The sequence below is a fragment of the Cherax quadricarinatus genome, chromosome 48 (assembly GCF_038502225.1).
Source record: "Cherax quadricarinatus isolate ZL_2023a chromosome 48, ASM3850222v1, whole genome shotgun sequence".
In the NCBI taxonomy this organism is placed as follows: domain Eukaryota; kingdom Metazoa; phylum Arthropoda; class Malacostraca; order Decapoda; family Parastacidae; genus Cherax; species Cherax quadricarinatus.
In genome coordinates this window covers 24,972,003-24,982,432 of record NC_091339.1, presented here as the reverse complement: position 1 = coordinate 24,982,432, position 10,430 = coordinate 24,972,003, and the positions used below count along the sequence as shown (strand labels likewise).

Sequence of the window (10,430 nt, the reverse complement as noted above, 5' to 3'; positions counted from 1 at the left end):
CACACACACACACACACAACACACCACCCACAACACAACTCGCACACATCTAACAAGCACTTATAACTCACCCACAACACAATTCACAACACCACACACACAACACACCACACACAACACAACTCACCCACAACACACCACACACACAACACACCACACACAACACAACTCACACACAACACACCACACACACAACACACCACACACAACACAACTCACCCACAACACAACTCGCACACCTAACAAGCACTTATAACTCACCCACAACACACCACACACAACACAACTCACACACAACACACCACACACAACACAACTCACTCACAACACCACACACACAACACACAACACAACTCACCCACAACACACCACACACAACTCACCCACAACACACCACACACAACACAACTCACACACAACACACCACACACAACAAAACTCACACACAACACACCACACACAACACAACTCACACACAACACACCACACACACAACACACTACACACACAACACAACTCACACACAACACACCACACACAACACAACTCACACACAACACACCACACACACAACACACTACACACACAACACAACTCACACACAACACACCACACACAACACAACTCACCCACAACATAACTCGCACACATCTAACAAGCACTTATAACTCACCCACATACTTACTGCGCGCACTTATGAAACAAATTAGATAATTGTGTATGCAGGAAATTGCACAACAATGACATTAGGAGAGAGCATTGTAATTACAATAATGGCGGTAGAGCTTAAGATAAGAATTCAGCTGGCTATATTGTGGGTGGGGTGGGGGGCGGTGGCCATGTGGGGGGAGGGTTCCGAGGGGTGGCCAAGTTGGCCCTTGGCAAGAAGACCCACTGTGTTTACTGTAATACAGCGCAGATCTACAATCATAAGTTTAACTTACGTTTGTGGTTCTTCAGCGTTGTGTCTAGTGCAGCCAGGGTGACCGTCCAGGCAGTTCTCCCCCTGCTTCTAGTGCTGCCAGGGTGACCGTCCAGGCAGTTCTCCCCCTGCTTCTAGTGCTGCCAGGGTGACCGTCCAGGCAGTTCTCTCACTGCTTCTAGTGCTGCCAGGGTGACCGTCCAAGCAGTTCTCTCCCTGCTTCTAGTGCTGCCAGGGTGACCGTCCAGGCGGTTCTCCCCCTGCTTCTAGTGCTGCCAGGGTGACCGTCCAGGCAGTTCTCTCCCTGCTTCTAGTGCTGCCAGGGTGACCGTCCAAGCAGTTCTCTCCCTGCTTCTAGTGCTGCCAGGGTGACCGTCCAGGCAGTTCTCTCACTGCTTCTAGTGCTGCCAGGGTGACCGTAAAGGCAGTTCCTCCCTGCTTCTAGTGTTGGCAGGGTGACCGTCCAGGGAGTTCTCTGCTTGCTTCTAGTACTGCCAGGGTAACCGTCCAGGGAGTTTTCTCCCTGCTTCTAGCGCTACCAGGGTGACCGTCCAAGGAGCTCTCTCCTTGCTTCTAGAGCTGCCAGGGTGACCGTTAAGGCAGTTCTCTCCCTGCTTCTAGTGCTGCCAGGGTGACCGTCCAGGGAGTTCTCTTCTTGCTTCTAGTGCTACCAGGGTAACCGTCCAGGGAGTTCTCTCCCTGCTTCTAGCGCTGCCAGGGTGACCGTCCAAGGAGTTCTCTCCTTGCTTCTAGAGCTGCGAGGGTGACCGTTAAGGCAGTTCTCTCCCTGCTTCTAGTGCTGCCAGGGTGACCGTCCAGGCAGTTCCTTCCCTGCTTCTAGTGCTGCCAGGGTGACCGTCCAGGCAGTTCCTTCCCTGCTTCTAGTCCTGCCAGGGTGACCGTCCAATCAGTTCTGTCCCTGCTTCTAGTGCTGCCAGGGTGACCGTCCAATCAGTTCTGTCCCTGCTTCTAGTGCTGCCAGGGTGACCGTCCAGGCAGTTCTCTCCCTGCTTCTAGTGTTGGCAGGTTGACCGTCCAGGCAGTTCTCTCCCTTCTTCTAGTGCTGCAAGGGTGACCTTCCAGTCAGTTCTTTCCCTGCTTTTAGTGTTGCCAGGGTGACCGTCCAATCAGCTCTTTCCCTGTTTTTAGTGCTGCCAGGGTGACCGTCCAATCAGTTCTCTCCCTGCTTCTTGTGCTGCCAGGGTGACCCTCCAGGGAGTTCTCTCCCGGCTTCTAGTGCTGCCAGGGTGACCGTCCAAGGAGTTCTCCCCTTGCTTCTAGAGCTGCGAGGGTGACCGTTAAGGCAGTTCTCTCCCTGCTTCTAGTGCTGCCAGGGTGACCGTCCAGGCAGTTCCTTCCCTGCTTCTAGTGCTGCCAGGGTGACCGTCCAGGCAGTTCCTTCCCTGTTTCTAGTGCTGCCAGGGTGACTGTCCAACCAGTTCTGTTCCTGCTTCTAGTGCTGCCAGGGTGACCGTCCAATCAGTTCTGTCCCTGCTTCTAGTGCTGCCAGGGTGACCGTCCAGGCAGTTCTAGTGCTGCCAGGGTGACCGTCCAGGCAGTTCTAGTGCTGCCAGGGTGACCGTCCAGGCAGTTATCTCCCTGCTTCTAGTGTTGGCAGGTTGACCGTCCAGGCAGTTCTCTCCCTGCTTCTAGTGCTGCAAGGGTGACCTTCCAGTCAGTTCTCTCCCTGCTTTTAGTGTTGCCAGGGTGACCGTCCAATAAGTTCACTCTTTCCTTCTAGTACTGCCAGGGTGACCGTCCAGGCAGTTCTCTCCCTGCTTCTAGTGCTGCCAGGGTGACCGTCCAATCAGTTCTCTCCCTGTTTCTAGTGCTACCAGGGTGACCATCCAATCAGTTCTCTCCCTGCTTCTTGTGCTGCCAGGGTGACCGTCCAATAAGTTCACTCTTTCCTTCTAGTACTGCCAGGGTGACCCTCCAGCCAGTTCTCTCCCTGCTTCTAGTGCTGCTAGGGTGACCGTCCAATCAGCTCTCTCCCTGCTTCTAGTGCTGCCAGGGTGACCGTCCAATCAGTTCTCTCCCTGCTTCTAGTGCTGCTAGGGTGACCGTCCAATCAGTTCTCTCCCTGCTTCTAGTCCTGCCAGGGTGACCGTCCAATCAGTTCTCTCCCTACTTCTAGTCCTGCCAGGGTGACCGTCCAATCAGTTCTCTCCCTGCTTCTAGTGCTGCCAGGGTGACCCTCCAGAGAGTTCTCCCCCTGCTTCTAGTGCTGCCAGGGTGACCCTCCAGAGAGTTCTCTCCCTGCTTCTAGTGCTGCCAGGGTGACCCTCCAGGGAGTTCTCCCCCTGCTTCTAGTGCTGCCAGGGTGACCCTCCAGGGAGTTCTCCCCCTGCTTCTAGTGCTGCCAGGGTGACCCTCCAGGGAGTTCTCTCCCTGCTTCTAGTGCCATATCATCATCATATCCATCATTATCATCCTCATCATCTTGCAAGAAAAATAATTTTACTCAAAAGTTCTGTCTGTCTTGCTGCAGTTTCTTGATTGATTTACAATACACTCGCGCACCATTCATTTACTTATTTACAGACCTAAATGTCAAATGAATACGTACTTCAAATGTTTAGTGTAAATTTTGTTTTTGTTGCAGTATCGTTATACATGCAAGAAGAGAATGGAAATGAAGAAGGAAAAATATCTTGACTGGAGGAAATGAAAGAGATTATGTTTGTGCAGTATTGTTCTACAGTATAAATACATAGAGGATACACAAGTTGAATACTTGGTGTTACTGTCGACGCTTTGAAGGAATACTCGTTGAGGGGGATACTCGTTGAGTGGGATACTCGTTGAGGGGAATACTCGTTGAGGGGGATACTAGTTGAAGGAAATACCCGTTGAGGGGAATACTCGTTGAGGTGAATGCTCGTTGCGTCATGGTAAGTGCACCTGGAGGCGTCTCTGCGATACACAAGTCCACAAGGACGCGGAACACTGCAGTAGGCCTGTTGGCCATACTTGGCAGGTCCTTTACAAACCCAACCCATTAACAGAACATTTGCCCAACCCACTTTCAGTACTACCCGGACAGTAAGCTCTGACAAATCTACTTATGTGCAAGTCCCACTCAAATCCAACCCCTCCCATTCATGTATTCATCCAACCTAAACTTGAAACTACCCAAGGTTTTAGCTTCAATAACCCTACTAGGCAGACTGTTCCACTCATCAACTGTTTCCAAACCAATACTTTCCTATATCATTTCTAAATCTAAACTTATCTAATTTGAATCCATTACTCTTGGAGGGAGATCCTCATCTATTTTCAATATTAAATAAGATACAAGTCAGTCCCAGGAATTCTAACTTAGATATTTGTCATATTTTGGACTAATAACTAAAATATACAACGAATTCTTCACCATTACTTAAGGAATGTAATACTTTTGGTTACAACTTGGGGTAAAGAACTCAAAGTTGTTCTGCAAATATATATATATATATATATATATATATATATATATATATATATATATATATATATATATATATATATATATATATATATATATATATATATATATATATATATATATATTTTGTAGGTAGTAGGTTGGTAGACAGCAACTGCCCAGGGAGGTACTACCGTCCTGCCAAGTGAGTGTAAAACAGAAGCCTGTAATTGTTTTACATGATGGTAGGATTGCTGGTGTCTTTTTTTCTGTCTCATAAACATGCAAGATTTCAGGTACATCTTGCTACTTCTACTTGCACTTAGGGCACACTACACATACATGTACAAGCATATATATACATACCCCTCTGAGTTTTCTATTTTCTTTCTAGTTCTTGTTCTTGTTTATTTCCTCTTATCTCCATGGGGAAGTGGAACAGAATTCTTCCTCCGTAAGCCGTGCGTGTTGTAAGAGGCGACTGAAATGCCGGGAGCAAGGGGCTAGTAACCCCTTCTCCCGTATAAATTACTAAATTTAAAAAGAGAAACTTTTGTTTTTCTTTTTGGGCCACCCTGCCTCGGTGGGATACGGCCGGTTTGTTGAAAGAAGAATATTTTCAACAAGTCAGCCGTCTCCCACCGAGGCAGGGTGACCCAAAAAGAAAGAAAATCCCCAAAAAGAAAATACTTTCATCATCATTCAACACTTTCACCTCACTCACACATAATCACTGTTTTTGCAGAGGTGCCCAGAATACAACAGTTTAGAAGTATGTATATACGTATAAAAATACACAATCTATATATATATATATATATATATATATATATATATATATATATCTATATATATATATATATATCTATATCGCTATATATATATATAGATATATATACACACACACACACACACACACACACACACACACACACACACACACACACACACACACACACATTAGTGTTGTATCTCTCGACATCAGAAACTGCAACAAGTTGAACAAAGATATGTTTAGGGATGCGAGATAAGAATTATCACAGTGTGTCAACAATCAGATTGTTTCAAAAGTCACAGTGTGTCAACAATCAGATTGTTTCAAAAGTCACAGTGTGTCAACAATCACAGCGTTTAAACAATCACAGTCGCAGGATTGACTAATGCCTCATAGTTTTAGATTTCAAATTCTTTTCATTTCTGGGAGTTGTGAATTAAAAATATCGATAAACATTCAGCCTTCCTGTGTCTGTTGAAGGGGGGGGGGGGAATGAAGACTGTTGAGCGACGATTGAGGAGGAGGAAGCCTAAGGCCTAGCCTAGGCTGCTGCTGCATCATTACTTCAAATAATCAGATCTTCCTGTAGTCTCGGCCCTGTGTACACACACACACACACACATACACACATCTTATTATTTTTTTACTGAACGAATGAGTGAACTAACACACTTGGAGCAACTTCAGCTAACTCAGCCGGGAGTGGCACCGTGTTTCATATTCACAAGCTAAACTTATTCTCCAGATACGACTCAAGTGGCTCTGCACAAAGTAAATCATCTCCTAAACTTGAAAAAAGTAATAGGATATTTGCAGGTGCGACTATTTTGAAATTATCTTCTAATTACAGGCGTAACAATTTTAACTCATTGCAGGTGTATCCATTTTAACATTACCTCATTGCAGGTGCAACAGTTTTTAATATTATATCATTGCAGGTGTAACAGTTTTAATATTATCTCATTGTAAGTGCAACAGTTTTTATTATCTCATTGCAAGTGCAACTATTTTAATATTATCTCATTGCAGGTACAGCTATATTATTAATACTATTGCAGGCACAACTATTGTGGGATTATTATATTGTAGGTACAACTATTGTGGGATTATTATATTGCAGGCACAACTATTGTGGGATTATTATATTGTAGGTACAACTATTGTGGAATTGTTATATTGTAGGTACAACTATTGTGGGATTATTATATTGTAGGTACAACTATTGTGGAATTATTATATTGTAGGTACAACTATTGTGGAATTGTTATATTGTAGGTACAACTATTGTGGGATTATTATATTGTAGGTACAACTATTGTGGAATTGTTATATTGTAGATACAACTATTGTGGAATTGTTATATTGTAGATACAACTATTGTGGGATTATTATATTGTAGGTACAACTATTGTGGAATTGTTATATTGTAGATACAACTATTGTGGAATTGTTATATTGTAGATACAACTATTGTGGAATTGTTATATTGCAGGTACAACTATTTTAAAACCATTTCATGTACAACTCTTTTGAAGTTATTACATCATTGCCACAGCTGTTTTGTCTGTATTATCCACTTTCGAATGTGAAGCGAAGCATTTTAACTAATGCTTGAATAAAAGCGGATGTTTTTTAAACTAATTCTATATGATAATTTAGCACAAACAGCAGAATAATCGAGCTGGTAATGAAAAGTTGTTCGGGCAAGTTAAAAGTGATTATTAATTGCATATTGTGTGGATCCCAGTACTGTGCACCAGCGATCACTCGTGCACTCACCTGTTTGTGGTTGTAGGGGTCGCTTCACAGCTCCTGGCCCCCGCCTCTTCCCTGGTCGCTACTAGGTCCGCTCTCTCCTCCCTGCTCTGTGAGCTTTATCGTGTGTGTGTGTGAGTTTGCAGGTGCGAGCATGTGATAAAACTAGTGCGCCACGCATCGCGTGCGTCTTCCACCTCAGTTATTTTGCAATAATGTAAATAAATCAGTAGTCTTTTCTACTTATGTGCAAAAATCTTGCTAGCGTTATAAATTTATAAATATATACAAACACTGATCTCTGGCTGAAGGAGACTCGAACCTACGAACCACTGCCAGGAAGCTACTTCATCTGCAATTCTTGATTGTTGCAGATCTTGCACGCGCAGTCTAGGTGCATCATTACCCACGAGCGTAATGTGACGTTAACTCTGCCTCACGATAGGCAATATGTTCCTCTGGTTACCCAGGGTAAGACAAAAACAACCCCACATAACGTACGAGGTAGACATCGAGCATTGGGTATAAGAGAAGTTTGTCTTGATGAGCGAAGCGAGAATGAAAGTTACAGTACCTTAATTGGAACAGTTCCCAACTAACCCACTGTACCGTAACTGGAATAAATCACAACTAACCCACAATACCGTCACTGGAACAATTCCCAACTAACCCACAAACTGTAAATGGAACAAATCACAACTAACCTACAATACGTAACTGGAACAAATTACAACTAACCCACAGTACCTTAACTGGGAAAAAAATCACAACTAACCCACATTCCTGCAGCTGTTGCAGTTCACAGCAAGCTCTGAATTAAAAAAAAAAAAAACTAGGCGACGTCCCGGTCTGTCCTGGCTCGAAACGTTGACCGAATGTTATCTTTGCAAATTGTGGGTTAGAGATAGAAGGAAATTCCACAATTTACGGAGCACCGAGAGCAAAGGGCCGTTCAACGCCTGGATGGCGTTGAGGATTGAAGCAGCAACAGCAGTTAGCGAGCCAACAGTCAGCCATTTGAGTGCTAATTGCTAGTTCCTCCTAACTCACCGCCCTCACTAAACTAATGAAACAATGTGTCTCGCTGCCTGGGACCAACAACCAGTAGTTATCTCGTCACAAGCATCCTGGAGCACACACAAAAATAATATTGCAAATATCTCCGAAGGAAGCCAAGCTTTAAAGACATAAATTTTGTAACAAGCTTGTATAGAGACAACGTTTCGCTCTTTGTAAAGCTTTATCATGTCATCGACGTGATAAAGCTCTATAATAAAGGGGGAAACATATAACTGCACCAGCAGGTATTATGGTAAACATGCGATTAAAACGCTTGCTGACTTTTTTTTTACTCCTTAAGAAGTGGTTCTCCTGCTCAGTATCCCACACCACCCACTTCTCTCACACCCACACTCTCCTCTTACACCCCCACACTCGTCCCCACTCGCACATCACTGTCAGTCTCCTGCCTCTGGCCTCTTGCTGTGTGTCAGGTGCTGGGTGCTACACTGAGCTTCACGTCTGGCTGCGCTGATTGCAGATAAGCTGGTAGCTGAGGCAGTACCAGCGCCAGTAGATGCGAGGCCCACCAGAAACATGGGGAAGAGAGGGTGTCTGGGATGCTGCAGGAAGATGAAGGGAGTTGTGGGGAGAACTTGAGTGGGGAGTATGTTTGGGATGCTGCAGGAAGATGAGAGTTGTGGAGAGGATGTTTGGGATGCTGCAGGAAAATGGGATAGGGAGATGTAGGGAGGATATCTTGAATTCTGTAAGAAAATGGGGACGTTTTGGGAAGTGGGGTGTTTGGGGTGGGGAAGGAAGATGAGGGAGAGATGTGTAGAGAAGAATGGCTAAAGAGTGTCGGCTCGCGAATGAAGGGGTTGAAATGTTCGTAAAAATTAAAAATGTAGGAAGGAGGTTTATAGGAATATTGTGGGAATGACGAGTGTGTGGGTTGTGGAGGTGGGAGGTGGGGGGCTGCTGAGCTGAGCTGGGACTGCTGGAGAAGCTAGCATGGAGGAGGAGGAGGAGGAGGTCGTCAATAACCAGTGCCGTAGCTGGGAGAATCTCACACTGGAGGAACATCTTATCATAATTCGCACTGGAAAACTTCAGCTCATAACAAAGGAGACTGGCATCAGGGGGATGGGTAAATCAGTAACTGTGAGGGGAAAATAAATGATAAGAGGTAGATTTTCTTTCAATGTTTTGTAACAATGACGGTGGTAACACAATAGGACAAACCTTGAGAACAAAGACACACGTTGAAGAACCAACTTTTATTGGAACAACGTTCCGCTCTGTGTAGAGTTTTATCATTAAATTGATAAGGCTCTATACAGAGCGGGGATGAGGAGTGAGTATAACTGTGTGATGATTGAGTGCGTCAGTGGCTGTGAGAAGTGTGAGGGTGTGATTATTGAAGGACTGTGTCAGTGAGTCGAGGAGTGAATAAAACTGTGTGAGGGGTATAACAGTGGATATGAGGGTTGGAGGAGTATATGAGTGTGAGCCGTGAAAGGGTGAGTATAACAGTGGGTGTGATGAATGAAGGGAATATGTCAGTGGGTTCGAGGAGTGAATGAGTATATCGGCGAGTGTAAAGAGTGAAAATGTCAGTGTGTGGAGTGGAGGAATATGATTATGATAGTTACATGGTGGGGAACACCCGTTGTATGTGGCCATATTTACATAGTGAGAACAGAAGCTAGCTATGTTTTCCCGTTATATACCACCACACAGAATGAGTTTTGCGTATGAAGTAATGACACGCATCAACCTGAGGTGGGAGACTTCAGTACTGTGTTACAGGAGCAGCAACTACTACAGTTTCTTTCCAGCAGGTATAGTGTTGAACCATTCATCTACAAAGGTGTGGTGTTGCTGTTACAGTGTGGGAGGTCATTTGTCAACCCGTTTTCCAACTTAAAGAGCGTGTAAGCAACTCGTTGACGTAATTTCGTTGTTTTTAACTGATAAATCTACGCAAATACAAAATTTCCCCACAACTAAGCTGTGTCTACCTAGAAAAATACACTTATGTACAGTTCCAGACATTCGTTAAAGGAAACGTTTCGCCGCGAATGACGAAACGTTTCCCATAATAAATATCCTGAACTGTACATCAGTGTCCTTTTCCACATCCTGTCGGTATCACCATACCATTTTTCACGTCTTCGTATTAGTATAACTAATATTTATATTAGTGTCGGTTTCGACCGTGAAGTAATTGACGCGCTGTACCTCGTTGCAAAACGTAGTTGCTGTTTGGAGGAGGCATTGTAGGTGTCCACTATAAGAGCGGGGGGGGGGGGGGTCGGTCCCCCACCCCCACACGCCCGTGCTTCACGGAGTGTGGTGGAGGTGAAGTGACAATGGTAATTCCCAGGATATGAATAATGTGGCACTGGTGGCCTCCCCCACCTCTACTCCGCGTGGCACTGTTGACGGCACCCTTGACTAACTCTAATTGGCGGAGGACCTGACAACCTCTGGCACCCTTGGGGACCCGCTTACCCCGCTGTTCTGTTGGTAGGCTGCGCGTCATCGTTTAGCTGCGCGTTTAAACTGGT

At 45.1% G+C, this 10,430-nt stretch overlaps 1 long non-coding RNA gene across 1 annotated transcript in view; it reads right to left on the bottom strand.

The window, feature by feature from the left end:
- Nucleotides 1-7,156, bottom strand: part of LOC128696089 (uncharacterized) — a 61,420-nt gene extending 54,264 nt beyond the window's left edge. The window contains exon 1 of the long non-coding RNA XR_008408097.2: nt 6,883-7,156. This is a non-coding gene — a long non-coding RNA (uncharacterized lncRNA). The remainder of the gene's footprint in view (nt 1-6,882) is intronic.
- Nucleotides 7,157-10,430: the final 3,274 nt, after the last annotated feature.